The sequence below is a fragment of the Podarcis gaigeae genome (assembly GCF_964106915.1).
Source record: "Podarcis gaigeae genome assembly, chromosome: 4".
In the NCBI taxonomy this organism is placed as follows: Eukaryota; Metazoa; Chordata; class Lepidosauria; order Squamata; family Lacertidae; genus Podarcis; species Podarcis gaigeae.
In genome coordinates, this window is record NC_139677.1 from 39648639 (window position 1) to 39669232 (window position 20594).

Here is a 20594-nt window from a genome sequence, read left to right on the forward strand (position 1 = left end):
TTAATTTAACACTTTGATATTGTTACTGTCCGTTTGCTTGTGGGCCAACAAGAAGCTGTGTGAACTGATAAGGGCCTCATGCTATTTGCTCAACAAATCAAGTCATTTCTATCCTGCTTCTCTTTCACACATTATATACACCAGGAGATTCAGCTTTGTCACCAAGTGTGCATTGAAGAGTGTGGCCAATTCCAACTCTCCAAAAACGTGTATCAGATAGGTGCACTCGTAAAATGCCTGTTTGTTGCATTCACACTTTTACACTGTGTTCAGCCAACCAGTATTGCGGAGGTAGGAAGAATTCCTTCTGTCCAGCTAGATGATGTAATTGGGAAGGGACAGCTTTGTGTTTTGTTAGTTGTACTAAGGCATGAGAACAAGTTAGACCTGTTTCAGCTTTCTTAGTACTACTAATATAATGTGGGAAGAGGTCCTTAGGATAGTAAGTAAATAAATCTAGAAATAAATAAATGTATAGGTCATACTACGTTTCCTATGATCTTCTAGCCAGGCTTTTGGTGCCACTAAGTCTACTTCAGAAAGTATGCACAGATGGATATCAATAAAATTTAACACATTACCGTCTGTTGTGCATAAAATTCTGGTTTAAATATAGCTATAAAAGGATAGGCATTCTCATTTGGGAGAAGCCCATGGCCAGGAGGAATATGAACATTGGTTGCACATTGAACAATAATTTGCCTTCCTACCTCATACACACCTAATGCATAAACCACCAGCAACTTGAAAATTCATCTGCAGGATCTACTAGCTTATAATTTATTCATGGGAAATCATTTCATTGCCCAATGGTATTGCAGCACTACAGATCCTTCAACAGGGGTTGTGTGATGATGGACTTACATTTTTATGAACATAGGAAGAAAAAATTCCTAGACGAAGCAGATGTTTGCCTTGTTGTGACTGATATTTCAATACTACCTGTTGCTATATTTCAGAAGTTACTAAAAATGCTAGTGGGCCTTATTTGTTTATGGGAGAATTCCCACTTATGCTGAGGTTCCATTTCTGGCCACTGTGCATGTTAGCAGGATGCATGGAAGTCCATTCTTGTCTGTTCTGCCTTGCCCCATTCCGCCCCCTTTCAGAGCTGAAAATGGTGTGCCTGTCAACAGTCACACACACGCTTTACTTACAAAGGCATAAAAAGGTAAAGGTAAAGGTACCCCTGCCCATACGGGCCAGTCGTGTCCGACTCTAGGGTTGTGCGCCCATCTCACTTAAGAGGCCGGGGGCCAGCGCTGTCCAAAGACACTTCCGGGTCACGTGGCCAGCGTGACAAGCTGCATCTGGCGAGCCAGCACAGCACACGGAAACACCATTTACCTTCCCGCTAGTAAGCGGTCCCTATTTATCTACTTGCACCCGGGGGTGCTTTCGAACTGCTAGGTTGGCAGGCGCTGGGACTGAACGACTGGAGCGCACCCTGCCACGGGGATTCGAACCGCCGACCATGCGATCGGCAAGTCCTAGGCGCTGAGGTTTTACCCACAGCGCCACCCGTGTCCCTTACAAAGGCATGGTTACCTATTATTCTTTATTTGCAGTACAGTGGTACCTCGGGTTAAGTACTTAATTCGTTCCAGGGGTCCATTCTTAACCTGAAACTGTTCTTAACCTGAAGCACCACTTTAGCTAATGGGGCCTTGCGCTGCCGGAGCACGATTTCTGTTCTCATCCTTAACCCGAGGTAATATTTCTGGGTTAGCGGAGTCTGTAACCTGAAGCGTATGTAACCTGAAGCGTATGTAACCTGAGGTACCACTACACTTTATTTGCAGTTGGTCCTGGGATAGGATATATTCACCAAATTCTAGTGCTATTATTTATTTGGATAGTTGTGAGGGATGATACACTCTTGGTTCTCACAGAACTGCTTTCAAAGTTAGGAAAAGAGGCTCATTTTGCTAATTTATTCACATAAGTGGCTGATTCCTTGAAATGAACAATGGCGCTGAGCAAATAAATTTACTACTTAGAATTTAGCTTGAACATTGGCTCAGACATGCGTTTCTGATAAATGTTCTGTCCAGGAGAGAAATCTGAGAATACTGGCAACACTGCATGTTTTTCTAAGTGGGAAGGACATCCCTAAGGTTCAGATGCAGCTGGCTTGAGAAAAAAGGAAAAGAACCAGAGGAAGTTGGTTGCGCCTTTTAAAATGGATATTGATGTTTCAGCAAATACATTCCTGTTTCATGCAGTACTTTGGGTACTGCATGGTTTTGAGTGGGAAGAAGCATAATTCTAAGAGAGAGAGAGAAGGAGCTTATTTAGTATCTAGTCTGAGTAAATAAGAGTCCTAGTAAAGGAATATCTAATTCAGCACCCTGTATCAATCACATGGCAAGTACACAAATGTGAAGATAATAGCCCTTGTCCACTGTTGTTTCCCAGTGACTAGTATTTAGGGGCATGCTTGTTAGTAGCATATCATTTGTGAATTTGTCTGATTTCCTTTTAAAGCCCTCTGGGTTGGTATTGTCGCCGCCTCTTGTTGCAGTGAGTTCCATAGTTGAAGCATGTGCTTCCTTTTTTCTGTCTTGCGTCTCACACAATTAAGCATCATTGGATGACCTTGGGTTCTCATTGCGAGAAGCGAAGCTACAGGGAACCAGGCAGAGGGCCTTCTCGGTAGTGGCGCCCACCCTGTGGAACGCCCTTCCAGCAGATGTCAAAGCGATAAACAACTACCTGACATTCAGAAGACATCTTAAGGCAGCCCTGTTCAGGGAAGTTTTTAACATGTGATATTTTACTGTATTTTTGGTTTTATGGAAGCCGCCCAGAGTGGCTGGGGAATAAATAATAAATTATTATTATTATTATTATTATTATGAGAAAAGGAGAAACAGTGCCCACACCTTGTAGAAACCTTTGTCCTTTCCCGTCTTGCCATTTTTGGGTAAGCTAAAAAGCAAGCCTTCCCTCATAGAGGAATTGCACGCTCATCCTTTTGATTGCACTTTCCTGAGCATTTTCCAGCTCTGTGGCATTCTTTTTTTTTTTTTTTTTTTTTGTAAATGTCTTTCACTTTAATCCATCTGTTGTTTCATTATACAAAACGGGCAACAGCAGAAAACAACATCCCAGCTTAAATTAAGACAGACGAGGGACACGAGACTCTGCTAGAGTTAATTGCGAACTTTTATAACTGAGGCAATATTGTTAAAATGCAAAGATTAACTTTACTGCTTTGTGTTTGTGTGCATACACACATATACACATGGAGGAATGTATTCTGAAGGTAGGTGACTGTGACTTTGCCTTCCCTAACTCCTTTAGTCAGTCGGTAATATCTGTAATCTAATTCTCTGCACTCCTTTGGTGCTTTTGATCTGAAACGAAGGCCATGAATTATGTTTAAAATACCCCTCATGGAGCATGAAATCCAGTAACTTATTGCTCAGGGTTGGCATGTGTTCAAATAACTCTGCTTGGGGCCAGTAATACACAATAACCTTGAGTTTAAGGTGAACTCCTAAATAAATTACGGCACAGCCAGTCAAGGAAATAAAAAACAGTTCCTATTTCTCCACAACCTAGCATATTTTGTAACTATAAACACCTGTAAATGCTTATGTATTTTTCAGAGATCTGTAAAATACTCCCATTTTGTGACCTGTGTGTGTGTTTAAAGCATAGCTTAAAAATAGTAAGGTTTTGTTATTTTCTTTAAAAAGTCTCCCTGGTTTGTGTTTGGCACTGAAGACTGTGGGAGGCAAGACTCATGACAGTTCAAGCAGATTTCATCCAGGCTGCTTCTTGCATTCTGCATGTTTATCATGGTAGGTTCATTTTTAGACGAGTTTTAATACTGCACCTTTCATGTGCCTCTGTAAGAAGTTGCTCTTTTAAGTGTGGCAGCGTCTATGCTTTGAAGGTAAAGGTAAAGGTACCCCTGCCCGTACGGGCCAGTCTTGACAGACTCTGGGGTTGTGCGCCCATCTCACTTAAGAGGCCAGGGGCCAGCGCTGTCCGGAGACACTTCCGGGTCACGTGGCCAGCGTGACATCGCTGCTCTGGCGAGCCAGAGCCGCACACGGAAACACCGTTTACCTTCCCGCTGGTAAGCGGTCCCTATTTATCTACTTGCACCCAGAGGTGCTTTCGAACTGCTAGGTTGGCAGGCACTGGGACTGAGCAGCGGGAGCGCATCCCGCCGCAGGGATTCGAACCGCCGACCTTTCGATCGGCAAGTCCTAGGCGCTGAGGCTTTAACCCACAGCGCCACCTGCGTCCCACCCTGCTTTGAAAGGCCTCGCCTAATAGCATCCGGCAGGAACCCTCTGTGTTTAGATGCCTGTAACCTTGCTTACAGGATTGTTGTGAAGCTAAAAATCTTTGTTAGCTCCTTAGAGCAGAGCTTTCTAAACTGTGTGTCACAACACGTTACTGTATTGGCAGCAATGTGTAGGTGTGTCGCGTGAACTCTCCCCACGCTCCTCCCAGAGCTGGAAAGGTATTGGTGTAACCTCCAGTTTGCTAGTACAGTGGTACCTCAGGTTACATATGCTTCAGGTTACATACGCTTCAGGTTACAAACTCCGCTAACCCAGAAATAGTACTTCAGGTTAAGAACTTTGCTGCAGGATAAGAACAGAAATCGTGCTACTGTGGCGCGGCGGCAGCAGGAGGCCCCATTAGCTAAAGTGGTGCTTCAGGTTAAGAGCAGTTTCAGGTTAAGAACGGATCTTCGGAACGAATTAAGTACTTAACCCAAGGTATCACTGTAAAACTGAATTGCTTTGTTGCGAAATGATGCATGTCTAAAAAGTGTGTTACCAACATGAAAAGTTTGGAAAGTTCCGCCTTAGAGGAATGGGGGGTTTAAAATAATGTGTGGAGGATATGTCTTTATCTTCTTTTTAAGGCATGATAGAAATGCAGAGTCATATTCTTTAGTCATTCTGAGCCAGTGACTTAGTTGGATGCCATCCTACATTTTCTTTGCATCTTTTGGTTAGAAGACTTTTACCGTGTTTGGTTTACCGTGTCGTGTGCACCAGGCCAACTTTTGCAAAGTTGAGTTCAGCCATTTGTTAACCAGCGTTGTTAAACGTAACAAGAAAACTTCATGGGACTGACAGTCCGCATCACAGTTTGAGATCCCATCAATGTAATAATGATTGTTAGGGACTTTCCCAGTTGTACTCCTCTGTCTTGCTGGTCCAGACTTTACTCAGCCACCTTCAATTGAGCTGTTGTTCTATGTGAAAAGTCATTTCTGTCGAGTGAGCTACTTTAATGTGGCCGCTCCTAGATTCTGACAAGTTGTTTTTATAAGGAGATGCCTTAAGTGTAATTAACATTCAGCTGTTCTTAATGAAAAAATCCACCTTTGTTTTTACTTTTTGAGAAAATTGCTTGTTTTCAAGCCAATGCAGAAGAATGACTGCTTTAGGCATATATAGAGAGTGAGAGTGTGTGTATTTATATATTTATTCCTGGTGGTATACCCCATTGAAGCAAATGGGGCTTACTTCTGAGTAGTCCACATAAGACTGCACTGTTAGTGCGTTTAACACTGTGTTTTTTTAAAGTGGTCTGTGCCAAACCAAATATTTGCATTACATTAGCCTTTAGGATAAAATCCTCCACTGTAGCACTTTTGTGTTAGCTTGTTAGTCCCTTTCTTTTGTAGAAATCTGAGTAATAATATTTTCCTGCTCCAAGCACTTCTTTAGATTAATGAGATGCATATTTCCCTCCATGTTTAGACTACTACAGGAATAATGTTCTAAAGTATCACCAAACAGACAAGGTTCGTATTTGTAAAGCACGTAAATTGTTTATGTGTTGGCTGCTAGGGCTTTTCCTATGAGCATTGCAAGTTGAACTGCATTTGGTGAGAAAAAAATCCTAAATTCAATGCTTCATCTGCCATGTAGCTAGAAAAAGTATCCCTGTATATGTGCAGAGCTCTGTGCCAGTGGATGCTGTGGGGAAAACAGCCTTCATAACACAAGGCTTATGGAAACAGAAGGCTGGTCTTTAACATACAAACATCCAGTTTAGACAAAACCGCAAACCATGGTTTGCTATTAAAGGTACTGTATAAGCCAGGGGTCTGCAACCTTTAAGACAAAAAGAGCCACTTGGACCCGTTTCCGAAGAAAAAACAACAACTGGGAGCCGCAAAACCATTGCGACATTTAAAACAAATATAACACTGCATACATTGTTTCTTAGCCCAATGTTATCCTCGTCATTATAAAAATAACTTTTTTGACACTTTTTAATTATTTTTTGTTTGACCCCTCAGAATTACTCCTCCTCATAGAAATAAACGTTATATTAACAAGTTACCTTTTTTTGAGTGTGTGTTCTTCACTCCCCTTCAAAACAGTAGCTGCAAATTGCAAAGCAATAGCAGCAAATCAGCCAGCAACAAAGACATGCTATATACCGTATTTTTCGCTCCATAGGACGCACTTTTCCCCTCCAAAAATGAAGGGGAAATCTGTGTGCGTCCTATGGTGCGAATGCAGGCTTTCGCTGAAGCCTGGAGAGCGAGAGGCATCGGTGCGCACCGACCCCTCTCGCTCTCCAGGCTTCAGGAAGCTATCCGCAAGCCTTGCAAGCCCGGCGGGAGTTCCCACAGGCTCACAAGGCTTGCGGGCAGCAGCCTGCAGCCCCAGCGAGTGTCCGCAAACCTTGCGCGCCTGGCGGGAGCTCCCGCCAGGCGCGCGAGGCTTGGGGCGGCAGCCTGTTGCCCGAAGCACAGGGAGCCCTCCGGAGGGCTCCCCGTGCTTCAGGCGAGTGTCTGCAAGCCTTGCGCGCCCGGCAGGAGCTCCCGTCGGGCGCGCGAGGCTTGGGGCGGCAGCCTGCCGCCCGAAGCACAGGGAGCCCTCCGGAGGGCTCCCCGTGCTTCGGGCAAGTGTCTGCAAGCCTTGTGCGCCCGGCAGGAGCTCCCGTTGGGCGCGCGAGGCTTGGGGCGGCAGCCTGTTGCCCGAAGCACAGGGAGCCCTCCGGAGGGCTCCCCGTGCTTCGGGCGAGTGTCTGCAAGCCTTGCGCGCCCGGCAGGAGCTCCCGTCGGGCGCGCGAGGCTTGGGGCGGCAGCCTGTTGCCCGAAGCACAGGGAGCCCTCCGGAGGGCTCCCCGTGCTTCGGGCGAGTGTCTGCAAGCCTTGCGCGCCCGGCAGGAGCTCCCGTCGGGCGCGCGAGGCTTGGGGCGGCAGCCTGCCGCCCGAAGCACGCGGAGCCCTCCGGAGGGCTCCCCGTGCTTCGGGCGAGTGTCTGCAAGCCTTGCGCGCCTGGCAGGAGCTCCCGTCGGGCGCGCGAGGCTTGGGGCGGCAGCCTGCCGCCCGAAGCACAGGGAGCCCTCCGGAGGGCTCCCCGTGCTTCGGGCGAGTGTCTGCAAGCCTTGCGCGCCTGGCAGGAGCTCCCGTCGGGCGCGCGAGGCTTGGGGCGGCAGCCTGCCGCCCGAAGCACAGGGAGCCCTCCGGAGGGCTCCCCGTGCTTCGGGCGAGTGTCTGCAAGCCTTGCGCGCCCGGCAGGAGCTCCCGTCGGGCGCGCGAGGCTTGGGGCGGGAACAAAGGAAAATGCGCCTCCTCCCCTCGCCTCCACCCCGGAGCCGCGGCAAAGGCGTTAAAGAGCCGCATGCGGCTCCGGAGCCGCAGGTTGCCGACCCCTGGTATAAGCCTATGCAGACCTTGGGCTTGTATGTTCCCCCTAACCCATCTCCTCTTTATGAATGAGAGGAGCACACCGAAAGCTTCCTGTTTTGCTTTTGAACCAACCACAGTTTCCCATTGTTCATGGAACTGTGGCTTGCTCTAAAAGTGCATATTTAATAAATCTGCATATCAAATTGTGGATGAGAGGTCCAGAATGTGGCAGGACAAGAATAGGCCTTTTCTGTAGTGGCTCCTGCGTGTGGAATGCCCTCCCTAAGGAAGTTCTGCTGGCACCTTCATTATACACCTTTGGGGACCAAGCAATACCGCTCCTCTTCAACCAGGCCTTTGGCTGATTGACAGCTAATACCTTTTTAAAAATGTGTTGTGGAAGTGGGGATTATTGGATTGTCTTTGCTTTTGTTTTTATTATGTATTCTGTGCTTTTTTCTATTACGATTTTTTTGTTGTAAACTGCCCTGAGACCTACAGATATAGGGCGGTACAGTATACAAATTTAATAAGCAAACAAATAAAAATACTCCCATTACAAAAGGCAGCTTTTTCCGGTGTTAGTAACGGAATGTTAAATGCATAGTCAGTGCCAGTAATTTTGAACCTTTCCAGACCTAGGCCCAACCTTAAACCCAAACATGCACTTCTGGGCTCATTTCTTTTTCTTTTTCTACCTATAGTGGTAGTACTGCTGCTGTGACACACTTTGAATTAGGCCACTGTTCAGTAGTGCATGTCCACACATGTGTTGAAGACCAGTGTTCATCCTCATCAACTTTCGGAATATAATATAGTGTCAGGTATGAAATACTTTGTCAATGAAATATGTTGCATAGCCAGAACTGGAGAGCCAAGCGCCCATCCATATTTGGAATATACTAGCAGGAGCACATTGGAGATATGAAAGGAACATTTCGTACAAAGATTTCCACAATAAAGGACAAAAGTGGAAAGGACCTAACAGAAGCAGAAGACATCAAGAAGAGGTGGCAAGAATACACAGAGGAATTATACCAGAAAGAAATGGATGTCTCGTATACCCCAGGTAGTGTGGTTGCTGACCTTGAGCCAGACATCCTGGAAAGTGAAGTCAAATGGGCCTTAGAAAGCACTGCAAATAACAAGGCCAGTGGAAGTGATGGCATTCCAGCTGAACTATTTAAAATTTTAAAAGATGATGCTGTTAAGGTGCTACACTCAATATGCCAGCAAGTTTGGAAAACTCAGCAGTGGCCAGAGGATTGGAGAAGATCAGTCTACATCCCAATCCCAAAGAAGGGCAGTGCCAAAGAATGCTCCAACTACCGCACAATTGCACTCATTTCACACGCTAGCAAGGTTATGCTTAAAATTCTACAAGGAAGGCTCAAGCAGTATGTGGACCGAGAACTCCCAGAAGTGCAAGCTGGATTTAGAAGAGGCAGAGGAACCAGAGACCAAATTGCAAACATGCGCTGGATTATGGAGAAAGCTAGAGAGTTCCAGAAAGACATCTACTTCTGCTTCATTGACTATGCAAAAGCTTTTGACTGTGTCGACCACGGCAAACTATGGCAAGTTCTTAAAGAAATGGGAGTGCCAGATCACCTCATCTGTCTCCTGAGAAATCTCTATGTGGGACAAGAAGCTACAGTTAGAACTGGATATGGAACAACTGATTGGTTCAAAATTGGGAAAGGAGTACGACAAGGCTGTATTTTGTCTCCCTGCTTATTTAACTTATATGCAGAATTCATCATGCGAAAGGCTGGGCTGGATGAATCCCTAGCCGGAATTAAGATTGCCGGAAGAAATATCAGCAACCTCAGATATGCAGATGACACAACCTTGATGGCAGAAAGTGAGGAGGAATTAAAGAACCTTTTAATGAGGGTGAAAGAGGAGAGCGCAAAATATGGCCTGAAGCTCAACATCAAAAAAACGAAGATCATGGCCACTGGTCCCATCACCTCCTGGCAAATAGAAGGGGAAGAAATGGAGGTAGTGAGAGATTTTACTTTCTTGGGCTCAATGATCACTGCAGATGGTGACAGCAGCCACGAAATTAAAAGACGCCTGCTTCTTGGGAGAAGGGCAATGACAGGCCTAGACAGCATCTTGAGAAGTAGAGACATCACCTTGCCAACAAAGGTTCGTATAGTTAAAGCTATGGTTTTCCCAGTAGTGATGTATGGAAGTGAGAGCTGGACCATAAAGAAGGCTGATCGCCGAAGAATTGATGCTTTTGAATTATGGTGCTGGAGGAGACTCTTGAGAGTCCCATGGACTGCAAGAAGATCAAACCTCTCCATACTGAAGGAAATCAACCCTGAGTGCTCACTGGAAGGACAGATTGTGAAGCTGAGGCTCCAGTACTTTGGCCACCTCATGAGAAGAGAAGACTCCCTGGAGAAGACCCTGATGTTGGGAAAGATGGAGGGCACAAGGAGAAGGGGACGGCAGAGGACGAGATGGTTGGATAGTGTTTTCGAGGTTACCAGCATGAGTTTGAGCAAACTGCGGGAGGCAGTGGAGGACAGAGGTGCCTGGCGTTCTCTGGTCCATAGGGTCACGAAGAGTCGGACACGACTAAACGACTAAACAACAACAACAACAACAACAGCAGGAGCACATTCTTTTTAGGAAACGGGATTGTGTCATACTGAAAGTCTGTGTGTATATTTTAACTGGACGTGTTGATGAAATGTTAGTTTTTTCAGCAAACATGGTGGAGTGGTTGTCTTCTGTTCTTCGAAGTGAAAATGCCTTATAAATTTGCAAGGAAACCAAATTAATGTGCTCTTAACCTTGTATATAATTGAGGAGCTTCATCCATTAGTTTCTAATCTAGTTAATTGTCCTGAAGAAGAAAAAGAAAGTGTCCTGTTTCTGGATGGAGTAGAATAAAGGGCTTCGGTGTAACACTACACCACTATAGAGGATTCATGTTACCAATTAATAACTCAGCAATAGAAAGAAGCTTTGGCTTCTTTCATAGAAACGGGTGCAACTAAATGTCTGGGTCATATGTTTCTGAGAAATTTGCAAAAAATGGCTCTCTAATTCCTGTTTCCCCCAGACGAGTTTTTAAATCTGAACTTCTGTTTACCACCATATTTATATTTAAAGGTACCTTTCTTCCCCCATGGCTATTCAGCATCCTTTCCTCCTGCAAATAATTTATTATACCTTTAGTTCGTGCTTTGCATGATAACAAAAAGGCTGTGCATGAAGAACTCCTGGTCACCCTTTCAAAAGCAGTCCTCTGCATTGCCAAGAAACAAACTTAAGAGAATGGTTGCCTGTTCTTGAAATAAAACAGCAGCAGCACTGTATATGTTCATTTGGCCAATATCAGTTCATATGTGTAAATTCTAACAGTGTTCAGTTCGTTCTACTGCATTGCTGTAGCACCTATACTTCTGCAACCTTTTTCTTTGGGTAGAGGTCAAGGGTTGGGCAGCTACTGTTAGCTTGTGGTTGTATGTACACACATACAACAAATGGGTAGGGATGAAATGGTTTCTCCGTTTGGAAACAAACAAACAAAGTTGGTAGGGACCCTGAGGATCATCCAACAAACAAAGTTGGAAGGGACCCTGAGGATCATCTGTTCCAACCCCTGCAATGCAGTAATGTGCTGCTGTCCCTTACGGGGATCGAACCTGCAACCTTGGCGTTACCAACACCATGCTCTAACTGTTAAAGCAGGGGCAGGCAACCTAAGGCCCAGGGGCCGGATGCGGCCCAATCGCCTTCTAAATGCAGCCCACGGACAGTCTGGGAATCAGCATGTTTTTACATGAGTAGAATGTGTGCTTTTATTTAAAATGCATCTCTGGGTTATTTGTGGGGAACAGGAATTCGTTCTTCTTCTTTTTTCCAAAATATAGTCCGGCCCACCACATGGTCTGAGGGATGGTGGACCGGCCCACGGCTGAAAAAGGTAGCTGACCCCTGGGTTAAAGTCTAGCCAACTGAGCTATACCTATCTCTGGCTTTTCATACTGCTTTAAAACTTGTTTTTAGCTGCTTTTATGGCATGTGTATCATTTTTGAGATGAATGTAAAAAGTTATTCATAAATTATAATAATCTGAAATGTCTAAAAGTCAGTGTCGGGAGGCATGGTAGAGTCTCTAGAATGTTTTCATACTACGAACAACGTATTATAACTTAGGGCGTGAATTGCAAACAGCTGCTTCTGTCTGCCAGACAAGCTCCAGCAAGCCCCAAGTACTGAGAAACACCATGTGGTGCAAAGGGCTGTCACTGTTCACTTCCGGACTGGAACAGAAGCAGAGAGCTACAGCTCTTAAGATGTGAGGAATTGTGACTTCCCCCATCAGTTAAGGATTGTTGCTTGACCTGGGGCCTCTGCAGGCAGTGTGCAACTGGGCAGAGAAATTTTGGTTTGTGGCTCTGGCTTCTCATTAAAAAATATATGAATGGGACACTACTGAGGTGGGGTTTTGTGGGGGGGGGGGGAGTAGATTCACACACACAAACGCACCATTTAATTCCAGCACTTTTTAAAAATGATCAGCTGAACAAAATCTTCCTCAGTTGTCAAAAATTACCACCATGGGTAAAATCCACAGGTTTTCCTTTTTCTGACGAAAGGCCAGGCACCTTTTTGAATCCAAAGTCTGAAGTCTTATAACACGTCAAAAATTCAGAAGCAAACTTACTAATATAAAGTTTTTAATTCAGCATTTAAATCTTTGGTGGGAAGGGGGCAAATATTTGATCAAGCATGCTTTCCACGTTCCTTTATATGAAAAGTAATAATCGTTTTCACAGTGTCAGTTGCAGGTTATCTTTCTAAAACATAGTGACTAGCTTCAAAAAAAAGATGGTTAGCCATCATATATTTCTTGTTTCATATCTGAACTTTAGGAGTAAATGACTAAGCGTTGCATCGTCCTGAAATCTTGATGCCTGTGAGGTCTGTGTAGTTTCATATAGCCTCCAGTACCAATTCGTACTCTGCCGCTAATTAAAAAAGCATTATTTCCCTAACGTTTGATCCCTGAAGCACATGCCATTCTTACACTTACCCTTTTATTTTAGAATGTGAAAAAGTAAAAAACATCTTTCCTCTCCAAAAAAGCCCTTACCCTTCTTGGTTGTGACGCCCACCCTGTGGAACGCTCTCCCATCAGATGTCAATGAAAGAAACAACTACCTGACTTTTAGAAGACATCTGAAGACAACCCTGTTTAGGGAAGTTATTAATGTTTGATGTTTTATTGTGTTTTAAATATTTTGTTGGAAGCCGCCCAGAATGACTGGGGAAACCCAGCCAGATGGGCGGGGTATAAATAATAATTTCTTATTTTTATTCTTATTTATTTAATTCTGCTTTTCTCTGTTTTAAGTCTTCCCCCCGGTAGCACAGGATGGTTGCGTTCTCGATTCATGCAAAGATGCAACAGGCAGCCTTCTCTTATGGTTTGACACTTTGGTCTCTCAGAACCCAATTCATTATTTAACTTTAATTTTATTTCTCGTTACACATAGTGTGGGAATACAGAACCGCAGGATTAATATTTGATCATAGCTTGATAATGTAGTGACAGCGTTCTGTCTTCCTGGATAAGCCTAGATTACAGAGGCAACAGGTTTTATCTACCTTAAAAACCTTGCCTTGAATTATTCACACTGTTCACTCTTTGTTAGAGGTGTTCCAGTAACAAATCTTACGGGCGGGTTGCTCCAAATGATCCTAAGCTGATTATGTAAAATAAAAATAAAAGAAGATTATTCTTGAAGACCATCTGCCCCCCCATTTTATCTACTGCTGCATTTATTTCTTTTAAAAATTGTCTGCTTTTCATCCAAAGAAGGCAACTCATGACAAAGCAGCAAAAATAAAAAAATCCCTGCAGTTGCCTCTATCAGATGTGGAAAAGAGGTAGTGATTGCATGGCAATTATACTTTCCAAGTGTTGTAGCTGCAGCAGTATGCGTTATTTGTGATGGCTTGATGAGGCAGGGGGGATGAAGTAGGAGTATAGCTCTTCCAAACAGTGTCTAATAAGATAATAGTGTTTAAATCCCATTAAAAACTGGTCGGGGAATCATTACAAAATATTAGCACCTCCCTAATCCTTTCAAGTGAAATTATATACTTCCTTGAGTAATGTACAAAAGACCGATCCACTGCCTTCTCCTATTCACTGCAACGCAAGAGGCCACCATTGTTTGTTTGTTTTTTTTAACTTGAATTTTTGTAAACTGCTATGAAATCATTTGAGAAAACCCATCATATAAAGGCTCCAAGCAAATACATGAATAGCTTGTTGTTTGTCAGTAGTGGTTCCATATGTCATGGACTACAATCCCTCTCGCCCTTCGATGGAAAGTTCTGAAGACTCCTAGGATGATGAAGGTGGCATTCCTGAAGCCCCATCTAAGGCAGACAGAAAAATGACTGCCCCACTGAAGATTTTCATGTAGGAGCCCAAGGCCCCCACATCCTTCTTGTAAGGAGATAACTCTGCCCTCATCTGAAGACTTTTTAAATCCTTGCCAGGACTACCTGCAGCCCAGGAGGACCCTCCACCTTCACAGCACATGCAAGGGTTTCAGAAGGCCTCCTATCCCTGCAGAAATTAGCACAGACCACATGGGGCAGACTTCACACACACCTCCACCTTCAGAGTTTAACACTGTCAGTTTACTCCAGACAAATGCTGGAGGAAACTAATTTTCCTGCTTTCAGTGAGTCTGGCCCAGTCTTGAATGCACCCCACATGATCTGTCATTGGCTCTGAACATTTGCTGCCTCACCTGCACCTTGTCACACCTGGCCAAAACACTCCTGCTGGCTTCAGCCCGGAAGGAAGAAAATGTAAACATTTGCAATGTTTTTGGTCCATGCTTCCTAAACTTAAGTGACCCTTGACCATGCTTATGTGGCAATCTTCCATCTCTTTTCTTCAGATCTACTTAGGTCCGGCTTCAAAGAATAAGTGAGTGCTTCCAGATTTCTGTCTGCCTTCTTTCTTTCTTTCTTTCTTTCTTTCTTTCTTTCTTTCTTTCTTTCTTTCTTTTATTCTTGCTTCCTTCTTTTATTCTCTTTGAATGTTTCAGTACTTCCCATACCACACAGAGCAAGCCTCCAGAGTTTTAGTCTCAAAAATTTCATGACCAACATGAAATGTCAATGACTTGTCCTTGAGCGAGTCCTTGCCAAATTCACTCATCTGTGGTAAATCAGAAGTGTTTGGTTCGTTGATTCTTTGCGGTCACTATCCAGATTGGGATATTTGTTATCCCTACTTTTTTCATCCCTGTCCCCCCGTCCCCCGTTATACCACACTAATTTCAATAGAACTTACTTTGAAGAAAGTGAATCAAGGATTTTTGGTAGCAACATCTTTTACATTTACTAACTCTTCATTTTTTTCATTCGTCACATCTTCCCTCAAGATGGTGCTTTAATTGTGAGGAAATCACATTTTCTGAGTACTCACAAAATATTATTTGAACCCATTTCAGTCTGGCTTTTGATTCTATTTTAGTACTGAGAGAGCTCTGGTTAGTGAGCTCTCTTGAGAGAGGAACAGGAGGCATGTGATGACCCTGTTGATCCACCAGCCTTTGGTGCCACCAGCCATGGTAACCTCCTGGAGCAGGTTGAGAGTTGTAGGCACCATGATGTGGTGTTTTCAGTCAAACCTGCAGGGCTGTTATTAGACAGCAGCACTGGGGTACTCCTCCCTGGTCCCATGAGAGTTGTGCTCTGGATTCATGCAGATTTTATTCTGTCCGCTATGTTGTTTAGCATCTATATGAAGCTGTTGTGAGCAGTCATCAGGATTTGAGGTTTTGTGCCACCATCATGGGGATTGCATTCATCTATACATGTGATAGCTAAACTTGGCCCTCCAGCTGTTTTGGGACTACAGTTCCCATCATCCCCGACCACTGGTCCTGTTAGCTAGAGATGATGGGAGTTGTAGTCCCAAAACAGCTGGAGGGCCAAGTTTGGTCATCACTGATCCATACCATCTGAACTAGATGAAACTGTGATTGTTCCTGAGCCTGGAGGTGGTAATGGGGTCAGATGAGGGCTAGTAAAATGATGCTGAATCACGGCTAGACAGAGACACAATCACTCACCCCTTGAAAGACCAGGTTTGTAGCCTTGGGGGGGGGGGGATACTCCTGGATCTGGCATTGTCACTTGAGCCCTTGGTGGTGTCAGTTGCAAGGGGTTCCTATTTCCAGGCTGTAGCTGATTGAGAGCGACAGCCGTTCCTGTACTGAGATAGCCTTGCCATCGTGCTATATGCTCTAGCAAACTTCACACCTGGATTAGTGTTCTTTATGGGGCCACCCTTGAAGATGGTTCAGAAACTTCAGGTACCACATAAGGCAGCTGCTAAAATGCTGATAGCAACATCTGTATGGAGTCATGTCTTCCACATGACAGGTTCCCTTTGTGTTACTTGGTCCAATATAAGGTGTTAATTAGCATTGACATATTTTGTAAACCGCTTTGAGGGTTGTTGTTTTTTACAGTCAAGAGGTGCACAGATTTTATGAAATCAGTAATAATAAAGAAAGAAATATGGGTTTAAGACCAAGTATATAATGAAGCTCCTCTCCCCATATCAGCCAACCCAGGCCTTGAGATTGGAATGAAGGAAGGCCCTTTTCATTATACTGACAGTGGGGATCGCTTGCTGTGTTGTGACACAGGATAGCCTTTCTTTGTAGTTTCCCCCCACTATATAATAGAATTTGCTCCCCATGAGGTGTGGGTGGCCACAACAGACTTGGACTTCTGATGCCAGGTTAAGACACAACTGTTTCTCCAGACCTTTATCTGATTGTCCATGGCAGGGGTCAGCAGACTTTTTCAGCAGGGGGCCGATCCACTGTCCCTCAGACCTTGTGGGGGGCCAGACTGTATTTTGAAAAAAAAATAAAAATGAACGAATTCCTATTCCACACAAATAACCCAGAGCTGCATTTTAAATAAAACCACACATTCTATTCGTAGAAAAACACCAGGCAGGCCCCACAAATATCCCAGAGTTCATTTTAAATAAAAGGACACATTCTACTTCTGTAAAAACTTGCTGATTCCCGGACCGTCTACGGCCCGGATTTAGAAGGCAATTGGGCCGGATCCGGTCCCTGGGCCTTAGTTTGCCCCATGGTTTGGGGGCTTTTATGAACGGCTGCTACGTTATTGTTCTGCAGTTTGTGAGGGGTTTTAGATACGGTGATTGGTTTGTGTTTATAATTTTAGCTGTCTTTTGTTGCTAGTTTCTTTAATGTTTGTAAACTCCCCTGGGATCTATGATGATGAAGGGCAATTTTATAGTTGTATAAATATGGTGTACCTTGTAGAAATGTGATATCTTCCCCAGACATTAACACTTACTGCTATTGCTGTTGTCGTTTCTATGTGGAAATGTGGTTGCACAATTCAGGACACTTTAAAGAGCCTGTAATGCATAATAAAAAGTGGCATGGCCAGTACCAATTGGGATTAAGTTCCTGCCGAGAAGTATTGCGCATTTGATGAAGTCCAGCGATGTATGCTACAGTGCTTCAGTTAATTGGGAGGCTGCTGCAACATGTTTGGTGTTGGAGTTACACAACAGAAAATATTTCTATAAATTCTTCATTTCTCTAAAGTCAAATATACAAATCCTCCTTTGTTTCTCTAATCCCTTTATCTTGCTGCATTAAGTATGAGGCTGTTGTGATCCGTTGTTGTTTGTGGCACTGCAGCAGTCCTTTCTGAACCTATAGAATGGGGAGACTTCAATGGGTTACCAAGGGCCGGTCAATCACTCTCAGTAATTTAAAGGTAAAGGTAAAGGTACCCCTGCCCGTACGGGCCAGTCTTGACAGACTCTAGGGTTGTGCGCTGATCTCACTCTAGAGGCCGGGAGCCAACGCTGTCCGGAGACACTTCCGGGTCACGTGGCCAGCGTGACAAAGCTGCTCCGGCGAACCGGCACCAGAGCAGCACACGGAAACGCCGTTTACCTTCCCGCTATAAAGCGGTACCTATTTATCTACTTGCACTTAAGGGTGCTTTCGAACTGCTAGGTGGGCAGGAGCTGGGACCGAACGCCGGGAGCTCACCCCGCCACGGGGATTCGAACCGCTGACCATGTGATCGGCAAGTCCTAGGCGCTGAGGTTTTACCCACAGCGCCACCCACATCCCATCTCAGTAATTTACCTTACAGGATTGATGGGAGGTTTAAAGTGTGTGGAGTGCCCTTTGTGCTTTATTGATGTCCTTAAAGGAAAGGGAGGGATAAAAATGTAATAATAGTATTACGTACAATAAATGAAAACCAAATGAAGCAAGAACGTTTGCATCCTTCCAGTGTAGATGCTGAGAGTTGTAGTGCAATAAACAATTCAGCTTGGTCATTGGTTTTGTTTTATTGTGCATAATCCACCTTTGTTGGCGAGGAAGATCAGTCACTGAGATCGGAGGGCCCTGTAGCTTCTTATGTAGAAGACTGGCAACCCTTCCTTTACCATATTATTCTCTTCCTTTTTTGCTTTTTCTTCAAGTGACCATAGAAATACAGCTAAGCTAAGCAAACCAGAATCCTTTCACCTATTTGCAATACATTTTTCAAAATCACTGGTACAGTAAACGAATATTTATCGTTTACTGTAAAGGAAATGGTTTCCCCGAAGTAGATCGGAAGGAACACAAATCTCTGTGGGTGAAACGCTGTGGATAAAATCATGCTTGAACACACCACAGATGTTAACCACAATAATAAACCATTTTTGCCCCACTCTCTTAGAGGCTGGGAGAAAGAGATGGGAACTAAATTAAATATGAGCTTTATAAATGGTTTTCAGAAGGTTCGGATTTTCTCAACCTGGGTGGCAAACTTGATATTTAAACAAATATTTTAATGTTTGTTGGAAGGGCGGTTCATGAGCATTCTTATAACATGGGAGTGTCAGAAAAATGAGACGGTTCGGATTCGCAAGAGGCAGGCGTGACTTCTCAAAAGGGGGGACTTCTAAAGAGGGTTCAATCAAGCCGTAAGCTGTGTTCAGAAAATCTCTTACAGTAAAGGTCGCAAAGGGTAATACTCCAGATGTGGAAATGCAGCTTTTAAAGTAACTTCATGTGTATTCAGCTTGTTTTCCAACTTGGGGCTGCAGTAGCCAGATTCAGATATGAAGCATAATTCATGAAATAAACTAACAAATGAAAAGGATTGTACCCTTGATATTAGAGCATTCCAAGAAATAGCAATGGTTAATATTATTTTTGATCAGTATAAGAACGTCATGGAAATTTGGAAGTTACATTTCAGAACTGGAGTCTCTTCATAACATTTCTTGCTACTTTTGCTTGCCTTACAAACACAAAGTTTGATACGTATTCTCTGAAATGTTTTTATGATAGATTCTGAAATTCTCTTGGTTTTGGTTTTAACCGGGGAAGTCGGTTTTAATCAAAATCATAAATTGTGTTAGTATCTAGTAAGGTGTAATAGAAAGGATGGCAAGACTCCTCAGGTGCAAAACCACATGCCCAGGAATGCTGTAGTCAGGGCCTCAGGTGGTGGAATCCTGCAGGGGCAAGCACTCATGCCACTACCAAGGTTGCACCGTGGCAGTGGCTTCTTCTAGCAAGATTTTGCAGGAAGAAGCCACTGCTGTGCAATTCCTGGTTAAGTGAGGCTTCTGGGCAGTGTTAGAAACTCAGATCAATAAGCTAGGTGCCAAAGGCTCCCTAAACCAGGGTTATAGTTGCCAAAACGGAATGCTTAGTTGCCATTTTTCTGCCAGACCACTTGAAAACCCTATTTTTCAACACAACTTTTTGATTCCTGAAATTAATTCTGATTGTGCAGATAAACTACAATGGAAGTCTACAGGATGTGTTGCTAGTGTGTGAAAACGGTCAAGATCCAAGGATCCCAAGGCATGCCACCTCCAGATGGTGGGGACATCAGGTGCCATCCTAGCGCCTGGGCATCTTCACTTGGTTGCAAGTGGCTGATAGCCAGGTGCAAAATGCAGCTAGCACCTGGCAAATTTCAAACGCTGCTTCTGGGGGAAGGGGGCAGTGTGGATTTGTACCTTCCCATCTTGGCTCAGGCAGTAAACAGACTCAGCCATGCCTGGCTGTAGTGTTTCACCTTTGTTTTGTAATGGAATAATTAGAAACTTTGAGGAATTGTTGAATTATATAGTGATATATGTAAAACAGAAAAAATTAGGAAACATGCACACACACACACACACACACACACACACACCAGCCCTATCTGAGATGTAGCTCCAGAACCATATGTGATCCTCACATATTCAGGTGTGATTCCTGGAATATGAGTAGTTAATAAGAGAATTGAAATACTAGATTCCTTCGTTGACCTTGTGCGCTAGAGATGTGCTAGAGATGTTGTTCTTACAACTGGCCATTAAGACCCAGATCTCTTTGTCTTATTTGCATTCTGTGTGTAAATAGAGTGAATGTTATTTGTGTGGCATGCTAGCTTGTTGCTCAAGGGGGGGGGGAGCCAAACTTTGCACAGGATATGCCTTGGAGTTCTTTGGAAAAAGGAGATAGGGATCTCAATGGAATTTTAAGAGTAGGGGACAAGGAGACATACAGTGGTACCTCGGGTTACATACACTTCAGGTTACAGACTCCACTAACCCAGAAATAGTGCTTCAGGTTAAGAACTTTGCTTCAGGATAAGAACAGAAATTGTGCTCCGGCGGTGCGACAGCAGCAGGAGGCCCCATTAGCTAAAGTGGTGCTTCAGGTTAAGAACAGTTTCAGGTTAAGTACAGACCTCCGGATCGAATTAAGTACTTAACCTGAGGTACCACTGTACTAGTTATGTCTGAATAAAATTTAGTTTTCTCTTAACAGAAAAGATGAATTCATAGGCAGACAGGTACGTCAACATTGTGGAAAAATAGAAAAATAGGATCATT

General features: G+C 44.1%; 1 protein-coding gene and 1 long non-coding RNA gene across 9 annotated transcripts in view; one reads left to right on the forward strand and one right to left on the reverse strand.

Moving 5' to 3' along the window:
- SHROOM2 (shroom family member 2) overlaps positions 1-20594 on the forward strand; it is a 106487-nt gene that overhangs the window by 23963 nt on the left and 61930 nt on the right. The gene's annotated exons all lie outside the window — the stretch shown is intronic.
- LOC310842578 lies at positions 1914-10966 on the reverse strand. 2 transcript variants are annotated; one of them, XR_014563233.1, is made up of 2 exons: positions 10823-10966; positions 1914-2268 (listed from the first exon to the last, which is right to left on the reverse strand). It is a non-coding gene; the product is annotated as an uncharacterized lncRNA (long non-coding RNA). The 2 variants fall into 2 exon arrangements; XR_014563234.1 differs by having other exon boundaries at positions 10767-10966.